The 14,223-nt window shown below is 44.2% G+C and overlaps 1 protein-coding gene across 8 annotated transcripts in view; it reads right to left on the bottom strand.

Annotated features, from left to right (window-relative positions):
* TP63 (tumor protein p63) overlaps positions 1-14,223 on the bottom strand; it is a 100,107-nt gene that overhangs the window by 34,982 nt on the left and 50,902 nt on the right. The gene's annotated exons all lie outside the window — the stretch shown is intronic.

Raw genomic sequence — 14,223 nt, 5'->3', positions numbered from 1 at the left:
AGCCCCAATTTTATGAAGTATGGAGGCAACAGATTGAAACACTCCAGGGGGAGACACTTGAGTAGGAAGAAGGTGGTGAGGGAGGAGAAACCCTAGCCACAGCACAGCAGCTACCTGACCCTGAAGGACAGCAAAGGATAGAGGCCCAGCTAGACTGTAACTGTTGCCATGTATTTCTTATTTAAATGCAATTTGTTTAATCTCAAGTTGGATTCAACCATCAAAGCCTCTCTTCTGTAGCACACTGACAGTTCGTTCTAAATCTCTGCACCTTTAATCCTTTAATTAGCCAAGAAAAATGCGATCTCAACTCTTCCACCAACCTAAGCTAATTTTCTGCATGAAGCTTCCAACTCCTGTAGGTTACAGGTTTTAGCTGCTTGTGTAGCCAAGGGGAAAAACACAAAACAAAACACACACCCCCAACACCCCATTCCCACAGAGGCTGATGTGTGCTTCTCCAAGGAGCAAGCTCCTTGAAAAATCCTTGCAGAAGCAAGAGGGACCCATTTTCCCATTGCAGCAGTGGGCTGGGAGGCATAATTACATCATCCAATTGAGAGAAAGAGCCAACAGAGGCTTCTGGGAACAAGGCAATGTTTGCACAGAAGAGGGATAAAACTGGAGTGTTCAGCCAATACTTGGTGGCTTCAGCCATCTTTCTCAGTGATTTTGGGATGGGAGCTCCTAAGCAAGCAAACAGACAAAACCCCAGACAGTCAATAACTTTGGAAACATTCTCCAAGAGGATTTCTCCAGAAATGAGCTCTGCTATTTCTCAGAAGTGTCACAGCAACCCATCTCTGAAGGAAGCAATGGAAGACTGCATGAGTCACCAGAGCAGCAGGACAGAGACCCATTTGGGCCTTGAAATACATATTTGGGCAGCTTGAAATATGTATCAGGCTCTTCATGCAGTCCCAGCAAGAGCAAACCTAAGGAAGGACAGGAAAGCCACCTTAATTCTTCTTGTCTGAAGCCCTAAGCATGGGGAGTGAGGTATAATGTGCACCTGAACACAACCCTGACTGTCTCTCCAGGTCAGGCTGGGTCTTGCAGGGCAAGGCAAAAGCAAACAGTGCTCCTGCTCAAGGCATGGTCATAGTGCAGCTACAGGGACTGCTGGCTGGCCACACGCTAACCCCATGTGTGACATGCAGGAAAAGAAGTTCAGGCAAAGCCAAGCCATCTCTGCACAGCCCCCAAAACATCCCATTCCAGCTGCAATGTGCCAGAGCCCATGACCCTGCCCATTGCTGCAGCACTACACAGACGCAGCACTACACAGACACAGCACATCTCTTTCTAGGCACAGCCTGCAAGTCCATGCAACGCTGCATGGAGCCCAAGGCCATGCCTGCCATGCGTGTTTATCTGCCAAGTGTGGACAAGCTGTAGGAGGCCTTCCTGGTAGCTGGCCAGGGAACACATGTGAACAGAAGCACCAAGAGAGTCACCAGGGACTTGACAAAGACGTGAAGACACAGGAATAAGAATAACTTCCCTCTGAAGAGCAAATGCACAGTGGAAGAGCCCTGTTGACATCAAAGGCAGGACAGGCTTTTGTGCATCTTGCAGTTCTTTAATTTGCTTCTGTGTTGAGGTCTTGACAAAGATCAGCACATGACCAGGGCTGTCCCGCTTACACAAGCGCCTTTGGCAAAGTCACAGCTGGATTTGGTTTGAGAAAAGGGGAGAAAAAGCCCCAACAGTCTGCTGGTTTTAAGCAGTGGCAAAATAATACCCAGGTAGTATTACAACCCCATCTCTACCTAGAACAGAGCACTTGGAATGCATGCCCCTTTCCTCTGAAAGGATTTTAGAGGCACTGTGTTCACCTTACTCAACCAAAATCAGTTCCCTTCATCTCCTCAGCAAGGAATCCAGCCCATTAGACAAGCAAAAAGATCTGAGTAACAGTTGCTACATTCCACTGACAGCAGATCCCCATCACACACAGACTGCACCTTCAACATTCACATTAGTTACATGGGCAAACCAGAAATACAGCTGCATGTACATCTCTGGGGCTGTCTTACAAAAAACCCCGAAACAATGCAGAGCTCAATACGATAAGAACCATCAGCACAATGATAGGAGAACCTCTATTGCCAACCTCACCACTTTAGCCACTCCTGAGTCATGTAACTGTTCTCCACGGCCACAGGCTTTCAGAAAGAGGCATTTCAAGTGCACAATTAAAGGCAGGCAAATGAGCTCTGCAAGCTGCACTTGCAAGATCTTCATGCTACATTCAGTTCCTAAAGAACAAAGAGTAGCTGGCAAGGGGCTTTGGACTGGGAAGCTGCATTCAGGGGTCCAGGCAGCCAGCCTGGTAACTGAATCTCTGCACTGTCTTTGATCAGTGTATTACAGAACATCCTTCCACCGACAGTCCCCAGGGTGAGTACAGAAAGGTAGCAAACAGTTAGCAGATTTGCTCCAGGTCACAAAGCAAGCTCATCTCACAGCACCAAGATGAGCCTTTTCTCTTTTAAGAAAAAAAAAAAAAAAAGGAAAAATTCTACAGTGCTCTGAGAGCAGCTAATCAGATTATTAAAATGCTTAAAAGTTTAATGAAGAAATCAAAGCTATTAAGCAAACATTCAGCTTGATGTCTCTTTTCCTTCTTACCCACCCTTCCTCAATGCATTCAAAACCTCTTTTTGCTGTGCTATAACATGTTTGAACAGGTATTGAGATACAAACAAGTCTTGGCCCCATCTCATACAGAATGGATTGGTTGCAGATGTTCTCCTGCAAGCTACATCTTGCCTCTTGCAAGAGCATTCATCTCCAAAACACATCATTTCACCTACTTTGCCTGAAGCCAAAACTCAAAGGTTATTTAATTTTAATTTTTTTTTTTTTTAACTCTAACATACCTACAGCTGTGCAAGCAAAACCCCATCTGGTTTTTCAAGACACAAAAGAGGCAAGCGACTAAGTTTAGATAAAAGTAACCAGGTTGGGGCCGTCATCTTTCTGCTCACCTCTGCAGGAGCCAGCAGCAATGTCAGGGGTGCAAAAAACCAAAAACCTGCTATATTTCAGAGAAGCCTGACATATTTCACTATCTTCCTAGGACAAGTCAGACATGAGCTCATACAGTGGCAGGTGAGTCAGTGACGAGTCAGACAAGAGCTCCTTAATTAAGCTTTAGGGGCAGATGATCCCTCAAAGGTGTAATCAGATTGGTATGGCCAGTGGGAAAAGGGGGGGGGAAAAAAAAAAAAAAAAAGAAAAACATTTAAAAAAGCTGAGTTAACTGCTACACCCTTGCTGAGCCATGCTGGGCAGGCTGAAGGCAGCAGGCTACCCTGAGCCCCCAGCATGCAGGAATACCTGGCCAACCTGCACCATTCCCTGGCAGTCAGCACCTGCTCCTCCAGGGAGCAGAGAAATGCTGACTTCCCCAGCAAGCAGGTCACAGTAGGGTCACACTGTGGACACAGTGCCATCCTGGGTGTCCAGTGTAAGGGGCACCCCAGGAATTCTCCTTTCAGAGGCAAGGGGGTTGCCAACAGCTCTGACCTGGTGGAGAAGGAAGAAGTCACAAGTGAGTCACTCCCAATCACTAACAGAATCAATCTTGGCCAGGTGATTTATCAACGTTTAAGATGCTACCAAGCCATCTCACTCAAGAGAAAGACCCCATGAATTCTGTGGTTTTGAAGCTTCCCTGAAATAAGCTGTAATCAGAGTATCAGTGCACTGAAACAAAATAGCCCCATTTAACAGACTGAGATCAGCAGGCTGACTAATAGCATCAGAGCATTTTTGTGCTCTTGACATCAGACAGGCAGCATGGAAATGGTTTTCTTCCAGCACGTGCCCCTGCAAATTCATCCTGGAACTCATTTCACCCATGTAGCTGCTCTTCCTGTGCTGCAGCGCTCCCTCTGAATGCCAGCAGCATCAGCACAACCCAGCTCTCCCTGTCTTTATCGTGCACAGATCAGTCTGCTGAAAAATAAGCCCAGAAAGACAGACTCCAACCTCTGCGGCCCTTTTGAGAGGCATGGCAAAGGAAATGGGCAAAAATGACTCATCAGAGAAGTCAGCACACAAAGGGAATGCCAAATAAGGGTCAAATTTGAGAATTCCTTACAGAAACTGATTGCAATCAGTCCACAAGCTTTGTCTTTGTCAAACCTTACGGAACTCATAATACTTCTGAAGATTTTCCTAGGGCCTCACCACTTTCTTTGTGAGTGCCAATACCATAAGAGGTTTTAGTAGGATATCCACAAGTGCACAGACTCCTTTGTGTTAAAGTACCCTTTGCTCATATGCCTACAAGGACTCACCATGGACGGGTCAAAAAAATGACTAAGAATGAGTTGTATGAGAGGTTTGCAGGAGAAGAGATGGGAGACAAGGAACTCATTGCAAAACCAGCCACCACCCTGCTGATTAATGAAGAGGGATCATTCAGTGCTCAGACACTGGACAAACATCTCATGGGAAGACTTTTTCTCTCCCACCCATGGCGATGCTGATGCTCAAATGCAGACAGAGCGGATGCACTGCCTGCCCCGCTGCCGGCTCTGCAAACACCCTTCAGGCTGGGCACCAAGCCCGGTGGCACTGCTCCCATTCCTTCACCATGGGAATCCCTTCCAGCTCTGTGCTTAAAGGATGGGGTGGTCCAAGTAGCTCTGGGTGAAGGTCTGATGGCAAACCTGGGCTCACTTTTCTTCTATTGTAAGGTCAGGAGGGAGGCAGCTCCCTGCCACAGCTCACACAGTTGAGCTAATGAGCCCTGACAAGTGGCAGGGTGAGTTTGTCGAGGCTCGGCATCACAGTTAACACAGCATTGGTACAGCACTGTGCTCTGCCTGCAGAGCAGGAACAGACTTTCCCTCTAGCCATAGCCCCAAATGGCCTGTGTGTCAGTAATTTTCACACCTGGTAGGCTCACTGCTGCTAAAGCTCAGTATCTCAAACAGAGGAAGCAATAACCCAAGTGGCAATTGAGCTTCAAGTTTCAGCCTGAAGACACATTTTGGTAGCCTCAAAAGTTAGTTTGTAGAAAGACTCTGATTTTCTGTAAGCAAATAAGAGGCCTGAAAGCTAAGGCTGGTGATAGGGCACACAGAGCAAGCAGCAGTATCCAGTTGCCCCCATCAGGCATTTCACATCAGAGGTCTAAGTGTTTTACAGCATGGAATCATCACTCCCAAATTTGAGGGTGGGTACATGGAAAGAGGGAAAAGGGGGAGCAGAGGCAGAGGGAATGACTTGCACAATGTTACCCAGATCACATCTAAATCACAGGGCAGGAGCAGCTCGGAGGCTGGGCTGGGAGCCAAACGTGGGCAGTGCTGCTCCTGAGCAGGGCATCTCCCGGCAGGGTGGCTCCTCTTCCCAGGATGAGAGTGTGGTGCACCCCAGGGCACAAAACATGCAGGGAGGAGAACCCCAAGGCAGCATGGCCATCATGGCTAATGGGGAAAACAACAGGGCCACAAAATGTAGACCCAAGTCCTGTCTCATTTGTTTAGGAAAGCCAGGTCAGCCTTCAGGTGCTGTTTTCTTGTTTCCTTTAGCACATTTTTCACCTTTCCACAAAGCTGAATTTAGATGGACTTCAGCAGTTAACATGTGTCAGCAGATCATAAAAAAACTCCTTATCATACAAGTAATATTCTCCTCTCTTAAGAAAACACTCTCACAGAATACATCAGAAAAAAAACCCCAAAACAAACCATGAATGAGGGAGAAGTAGCACTCTCCTTCTGTGGCTTCACAAGTTTTGTTCCAATGTCTAAGTGTTATCTTGAACAACTGGAAACGGTAACGTTTGTATCAACACTTGGGTCTATTTGCAAGAGGATCTAAGCTCTTACTTGGGTAGCTATCCTGCTGTGTTTACAATAACAAATCTGACACACCTGCACATAGCAAAACCTCATGAAAAGACTTCCATTGCATAATAAAGTTCATGATCTTTCTACACAGAAGCCATCCCTACCCAGGACACTTCTTTTTAGAACAAAGCAGAAATTTCTTCACAGTATATGTTCTGCCAAGCACTGCAGCTAAACCCTCAGCATACAGAGCACCACCAGTGCAACACAGAGAATTATTCTTGCTTCAGCACTCCTCCAAACTGCTGCATGCTCTGTACTGAGTTGGCAGGGACATAATATCTATGACAAATGTGGTATTTCAGCTGACCTAAAGAAAGGAATGGTCATCTCCAAGGGCAGTCTTTGTCTACACAGTGAGCAATACCTCTTGCACCAGCGTCCTTGAAAAAATTTACTCAAAAGCAACTCATTCAACAGCCACTCAAATAGTTTTTGTACAACTTTTTTTTTTTTTTTTTTTGGTAGGGTTGAAATACCTTCAAACAGTGCTCAGTTGATGCAGTTTAAGTTATAGAGATCAATGGTATGGGGGAAACTGGCAAGCTGTTAGGAAACCCTCCTTGCCCTGGAGCTGCTGCCTCCCTTCTGGGCCAGCAGCCGTGACCTTTGGAAAGGTAAGGAGGCAACTCTGCTGATGCCTCTTCCAGCTCTGCCAGGCTGCTTTGCATGCCTAGCACTTGTGAAATCCAAGAGAGCTCAGCAGCTTTTACACGCCATCCCAGAGGCCATCCCCGTGTTGAACGCTACACAAAAAAACAAAAAAAAAAAAAACCCAAAGCATTAAAAAAGAGAAAATAAAAAAATTCCACTCCAAAAGACTGCTGGTTCGGAAACTTCGGCACTTCTGGCACCTTGGTTTCCCTTCTCTAAAATGGCGACTCCACTCCTGATTTGCCTACCAAGCAAAGGTGTTTGCTGATTAGGGAAGTAATGTTTGTGCAGCACTTTGAAGATTTAAAGTACTACATTAATCCTACATGTTGTTCTTAGTGGAAGCCAATTTTTAACTAAGAGGAGGAAAAAAAAAAAAAAGCTGATTTAAATAGTGACCCTCCCCTACTTCAAGATGTTCACTCATCTCCCAGCATCAGCTATTCTTATCTGTAAATGTTTTTTTAACCCTTCCTTCTCACAGTTCTCAGAAACCACAAGTCTCATTCAGCTTTTATTTGAAAAGTGGCTTCTTTCCAGGCTGTGGCTGTTTCTTGTAAAGTTAATTCCTTTGGTAATACTGCTGGAGGCACATTGGTATGTTTGGTGTGTGTATGTACACATATATATTTTCCCCCTTTTCACACGGTGTTGTTTTTATATATGTGTAGTGAAAGATACCTAATCCAGGATTATGATTCTCTTTATTCCTTTCTCATGAAAGTAGGTGGGGCTTTTTTTGTGCAAGTTGCATTGATGAAAATTATGTTTAATTAACACTTTTTCCTCTCCACATAGACAAAAAAAGAAGTCTTCTTAAGAACCAAAAGAAGTTTCTTACACTTAATTTTTTTCCCCTCTGAATTTTCCTTTGAAAATAGCTAAAACCTTAAAACAAATTTTCTGGAGGAAAAAAAAAAGCAATGCCAGTAAAACTAGAAATTGCCTGTACAAAACAGCAGAGGGATCTTCTTCCCCTGTGGGGGACACAATTCCTCCCCATCGTATGTTCTAATGCCTCATGGTTTTTCACTTGCAGATCCTGGGAGACCTGTAGTGAGCTCTAACTCATCTCCAGTTACAGTGGGAGATAATCAGCCACAAACATTGCATCTAAGAGGCTAAATCCTAGTTGAGAGAGAAGGTCATTCACACCATCTGATGGCTGCTTTCCCCCAGCAGGGCAGGCATGCTGGGTGCCCTACACTGACTGTGCTGTTTGAAGATCAGAGTGCACACTCAAAGCGAGACTCAAAATTTTCAGTTCCCAATGCTGACAAATACGAATTCATACAGTAAGTAAATAACTTCCCTTCTCATCCTTCCTGGGCAAAGGGTACAGACTGTCCCTTACAGCATGGTCCTGCACCACAGTTCAGCTCTGTCACCATGAAGAGCACTGGTCTAACAGAGCACAGAGCAAAACTGCTCATCCACAGAGGCCATACTGCCTTGGTAGGATTTACAAAACAATCAGGGACACCAAAGAGGAAAAAGGAAAAGAGCAAGATAGCTCACATCACAAGACATTTTCTAGAAACTGCTCCACAGGTCTGTACAGCTGCTTGTAAAGAGTAACACAGGATGATAACTGGTAATAAAAACAAAATATACATGACAAAGATATTATGGGGAAAAAACACAATTACATTCTAATGGGAACCTAATGCACTCAGATCTCATTTTACTCAAGCATAAAAACCCAAACAGAAGCCAGCAGTCCCCTCCTAGCTGGTTCTCACAGGTGAACTGGTTCTTCCCAGCTTTGTGAGCTTGAAAACACCTCCCTGCCGTGAGAAAGGCACCTCCTTCAAAGACAATAAGCCTGGCTCCTCTCTTTCCAGGTAGATGACCTAGGACAAGTTACTTATGCTTCAACAGCCTTGCTGTTAGGCCCTGTAATGTCACACAGAGGGAAACACACCTCAGAAGCTCCTCAAGCAAGAAAACACAATTGCCATCTCTCCCTGCATGAGAGCAACGGTGGCAAGTGACACCCGCCCTGTGCCAGGAGCCCACGACACGCTGGAAGGAGCCTCTTGAGGCAGGCACAGCTGCTGAGGGCTTAGGGAAGCCAAATCTGAGCCACTTCTGGCCTGAGACAAATGGCCAAGTACAGCAGCGCTGCTGACCCGCCATGAAGGCCTCAGCTCACAGCACTGCGCTGGCCTGCAGCGCCTGCATCCCGAACTGCAGCCCCATCTCCTCCTCCACTGCCTCCTCCTTCCAGCTCGCTTCTCCCCCTTTGGATTTACAGCATCTTTTACCTTCCTCTCTGCCTTAACAAGTGGGGGGCTATCAGCAATGGAATTAACTTTGCTGGGGAAGCAGCTGGGCTGAAGACATTTACTGTCAGAGTGGGCCGCAGGTGACCCGTTTGTCTGCATGTGGAGGGCTGCAAACCCTCTGCACAAATGAGTCTCTTACAAGGACTCTTCTCAACTGCCCTGTGCAAACAGGCAAAACCTACGCCATTGCTGAATAGGAGCCTCTGAGGACAAGAAAATCCAAAATACTGTAACAAGGCTACATCCAATCCCTCTCTCCTGACAGCTTTAAATACAATGCTAAAGGGTGAAACTGGACAGCTCAAATTATACACCACCAAGGCATCCCAAAGGGAAGATTTCACAGGAACTGTCAGCACAGCTTTACATGTATATTCATTGAGAGAGTCACCAGCCTTTAAAAAAAAGTTTTCCCTTATGATACTGAGAGATAATCACCAGTCGGGACATACTGGACATGACCAGAGTTCCTGAACTGATGCACTGTTTGAACAGATTATTTAAGAGAACACTGAACACATAATTAAGAACTGTTGAGTCAAAGCAATGTACACATCTAATTGCCCTCTCACTGCTTCACTGTGCTTATGCACAGTCCTCTAATTCATTTTATAGAGACAGGCAAAAAATTTCCCAAATTTACCAGGTGGATCAGGACACAGAATGTATTTAAAATAAAAATGGAATGAATCAATCTGAAATAGAAATACTGAGATAGCCCAGCCAAGGAATCTGTTCTCTCAACCACAAAAACCTGTTATTGCTTGTGTGGACTAATTTAAGTGCATTCTTTTCAGCTTCCTTAAAATGCAGCTTTTCCAAATTCACTAACCCCAGCCAGCACAATCCATTTAGTTGCTTTCATGCATGTTGCACAGACTATTATCCAGCTTTGCTAGCAAAGAGAGTCTGAAATCTGAGTATTTTCTGATGGTTGTAGGTATAGCTGAGTTTACTGAGAACAGGAAAACCAGTGAGCCTGCCTGGAACACAAATTGCAGCTTTGGAGAGCTCCATGTTTCATAACAAACCCTGCAAGGACCAACCCAGCTCAGCCCCAACCTACTGCAGGGCATGAGAATAAACTGTTAAACTCAGGTATTGCCAACACCCGAATTATGCAAGTCTTGCAGGACTGGGTGTCTTTCTGCAGTAGAATCAAAAATTTGCAAATAAATTTCAGTTTTCATTTAAAAACTTAAAGCAATTTTTGCCTTCTTGTGACTATCAAGAAAAGTTTTAAAATCTTTAGTAGATGCACCCTAAAGGCTCAAAAACCTGCGGGAGAATAAGAAGAACCTGTTTGTCTTTTAAAAAAAGACTCTCATGACTTATAAGGTGGTATCTTGCTTTTGGGGATGGGCGGATCAGATTCATTTTTTGATAGCTTGCACTTGGCAGTAATGTTAACTTTTACTTACCCTGACATACAATTTTAATTTTTACTTTCCTACTGCAATCATGTTTTCCCCCATGTAACAGGTTCTGCTAGTGGCAGGTGATTGCCAAATATTTTTTAGGGGGAAAAGGGAGTGCAGTTGTTTATTTATTTATTTGCGCTCAGAGTGGGTGGGAAAGGTCGGCACACAACTTCCACAAAGAAAAAAATCTGAGGTGGCACACTTTTGAAATGTCTTGTTTTCTTCTGCTGCAGAAACAGGAGGAGATCCTGCAATGCATGGGCATATGGGAATTCTCCCACAATAAATGAGACACTATTCTGCTAAAGTTCTTACTTCACCCAAATCAGAGCGCTTCTCCCTCAACCTCAACAACCTACTCTGCATATCAGCATTACAAACAATAACTGCTTGTTCCTTTGCAGTATGGTTTTCAAGACGGTTTTATTGTATGAGTATGCAAGCAAGAAACTTTGCTCAATTTAGACTATAAAGGCTTTTGTTTTTAAACACTTCAATAGAGTTTCAATTGTTAAAGACTTTCCTTCTGAAAAGACTGATTAACCTGCTTACATTCTTACTTGCGTTCTGAGGTCATTAATTAAAAAAATAATCAAGGATGCTTATAAAGTCCTCTGCAATCCAATCTCAATTTGTCATCATTAATTAGATCAACATTGCATACAAATGAGACCTAACCTGATTAGACAGCATGTTTTACTGGAATTCCTACTTAAGGTCATGAAAGACTTCACAGAGAAAATTTGCAATATTTTCAAAGTGAACTCTCATACATATGGAATCATGCTGTCACCTAGCATCAGCTAGTGTTTCTCTTTGTAATTTTGGCCTTCTTTTTCTTTCCCCCCCCTTTAATTAGGAGCCCATCATAAACCTGAGTGTGACAGTTCTCTGCTCATCTCCCTCCCAGCCTATACTACACAAATACTGCTGATTTTGCCAAGGGTGTCCACTGTCCTAGGACAATAAACCTCCCCCTCCGCAGAATTTGGAGGAGTAAAACAAATTTTAAAGAAAAAAAAATTATTCCAGGGCTGTTTCCAGAGACAGAATCTAGGTAACCAGCAAGTACACTCTCTACTTTCCCCCACTTCCAACAGAAATAACCTTGGGATCTAAATGCATAAAGTGGCTCAGAAATCTGAGGCACCTTCACAGGTTTCTAATCACTCCACGAAAGAAGCCCTTGCTTTTTGGAGAAATAATCCATTCCTTTTACTAAGCTCACAGCCCTTGCTCCCATGACCTAATCTGACATGACTCAGCCCAGAAGCTCAGACGAGCTCCAGTGAAGCACGTTGTCAGCCAGGACAGCAGATCCCTGCCAGACACCACCGACCCTTCCCAGCAGGACAAGGTGTGTCAGACTGGCTCATCCCTCCGAAAAGGGGGAAAGTGCAACACAATGGATTTCCTTACCTATTACTACTGTTACCTGGGAAACTGCAAGAGGGAAAACGGGGGAAAAAAAAAACCAAAAAAAAAACCCAAACCAAACACACTAAGAAACAAGGCTTTCAAGTTTTGGACTCTTAATAAGGGTGGGGCCATCAAGTAATTAAACTTTTAATAGGTCACTGCAGTGGAAGAAACTCTTCCAGTTGGGTAAGTTCCTAATCCATCATTAAAAGAGACGACAGGCATTAATCAAAGTGTATGAAGTCACATGGAGGGGGGGGCTGAGCAACTCCAAGAACTTGCTCTTGCTGAGAGGATGGGGCAATCACTCCTCCTTTCATCAACATTTCATGCGTGTTTCCACACTTCTCAGGACGACAGTGGGAAGGAGAGCCTTCACGTCCTTCCCCACCCACCCCACTGATAAAGCTGTCGAACACAGATTACCAACTGCTCAAGAGCTCATGTGAAATGAGTTGGTGGATTAATTAGCAGAAGGGCAGAGCTCTGAAGATGGATAGATGCTCTACTTTGCAAGGCATATTGACTGAAGGTCCCCAGCCACCACCACAGGACTGTCATAATCCACTGTGAACATATAGCACACTGTCAGCTCCTGCACGAGCAGCTAAATCTGGGTCACTTGGCTCTGTGCAGGGACACCTGGATCATGCTCCCTCCTCCCTGATCACAGAGATGTTTAAGAGCCCACTCCTTCAGTAAAATACGTGGACTTATACCTGAACAGACTGCAACACGTGTAGGGAATACACCTTCCTCTGCTGGTCTACATCAGCGTAGGGAAGGCTAAACATGCCTTTTCCCAGGCTGCACACATCTGATGACTGTAGTCACCAAATAATAATTTTATTTATTTTTTGAAGTCAGCAGGTAATCCGATCTTTGACCACTACCTAGATCCACATTAGAATTCAGCCTTTACTTCCACCCCAAAAAGCCACTATCACTGAGGTGAAACATATCATTTAAGCTTGCTAGTAGCTCTCCTGCCTTCATCTCTGCTGGAACAACCTACTACATACATTCAAGCCTCATTTCAAAAGACTGCTTTTCGTAGTTGAAAGGACAGCATCAAACACTCTGGTTCCTTGCAGCTGTGTTAGATAATTCTTTGTACCATACGTATCAAAAGAGAACGTCTTTTCATATCTCCTTCAAAGGACCCTCTCCAGAACAGCTTGCAAAAATCCAAGCCAGCATTTTCTTGCCCTGAGATATGCAAAGTAGAACTGACCAACAGTTTCCCTATCTAAAGGGAATTGAAAATAAATATTGTGTGTAGTGTAACAAGAGAAACAAGGACATGAAAACAAGTGCGAACTACAGCAGAGCATCACTACCCAGGCGGATGAGTAAAAAATGCAATTTCAACCTCACTTAAAAACACCTCACCCTTTTATGCATAAACAAATAAAAATTTGGTTGTGACTAGACCTCTCACATTTTAACCTCATTTAACACAGTTTTCTGAACAGAAATATTAATTTCAGTTCTAGACAAATTTTACCAGAAAAGGCTTTTAAAACATAAGGGATGCAACCTTATTGTGATCTGTTATGTGGCATCTTTTTCCAGAGTGGAGCACAAGGGCTTTGCTGCTTTGCTGGCAGCAGTAGCTGGGAGTTTGTTTTTCAGTTGCATTTGTAGTTAGATTGTATCTGAGATCAAAGTAGTTCCTCAGATTAAAAAGAAAAATAAAAAACCCACACTATTTTAATGCTCTTAGCTTTTGGTTAAAAGTCCTTTTTTTTTTTTTCTTACTTAAAAAAAATGCTTTGCTTTTACTTGGGTAGCATGGGATAGGACATTATTCACTGCACCTACTCCAAGTGCCTGCAAGAGAGGAAGGCAAATGTTGAACATCTTTAAGATAGCAATATTCTCCATTGTAAACATCCCTACTCTAGAGCCCTAAACCACAACAGCTGGGCTTACAGCAGTGCTGTGTCCTGAGCTGAACAAGCAAGCCAGCACCAACAAAAATCAAGAGCTGGGCTTCAGGTTTCAAGTTTCTGCATTTTTTTCGTAAGAAAAGTAGTGTTCTGACAGAAAAGTATTAAATTAAAAAAAAACAAACCAGCAATCCAACAACAAAACCCCATAACAAAACAACCTCACCCTCTTCAACAAAACCCCAAACAACACACAGGGCTGACCCAAGCTGGTGACACACTGGAGTTCCCATACCAGCTACAAGAGGAGAAGGACACAGAGCAAATGACAGCTTCATGCTCCATGGGTCTGAGCAAGAAGCACTTCCATGCTGCTTGCACAGCCCTGCATGCCAAACCTCATATGAGCCCATGGGTGTTGAAGAACGCCAAGGGAAGCACTGAAGCAATGCTAATGCCCACCTCAGGTTTTATTCCAGTGCACCTTTACTAGGCCCAAAAGGAGAGCCACTCTTTCATCACACATGGTCTTTAGGTGTATTGGTTTTTTGCAAGGCATTTTAGTCCCCTGGGATTTAGTGATATTACTGAGGGTTAAATTCCCACCACACCCTCTCAGAACAACCAAGATAAATCTCTCCCTTCTGTGTGACACATCATGTTCTGCAGAGGCCTT

The sequence above is a fragment of the Lichenostomus cassidix genome, chromosome 9 (genome assembly GCF_008360975.1).
Source record: "Lichenostomus cassidix isolate B80296 chromosome 9, HeHo_3.0, whole genome shotgun sequence".
Lineage (NCBI taxonomy): Eukaryota > Metazoa > Chordata > Aves > Passeriformes > Meliphagidae > Lichenostomus > Lichenostomus cassidix.
Note: the sequence above shows the minus strand (reverse complement) of the source record. Positions and strands in the feature narration are given on the sequence as shown.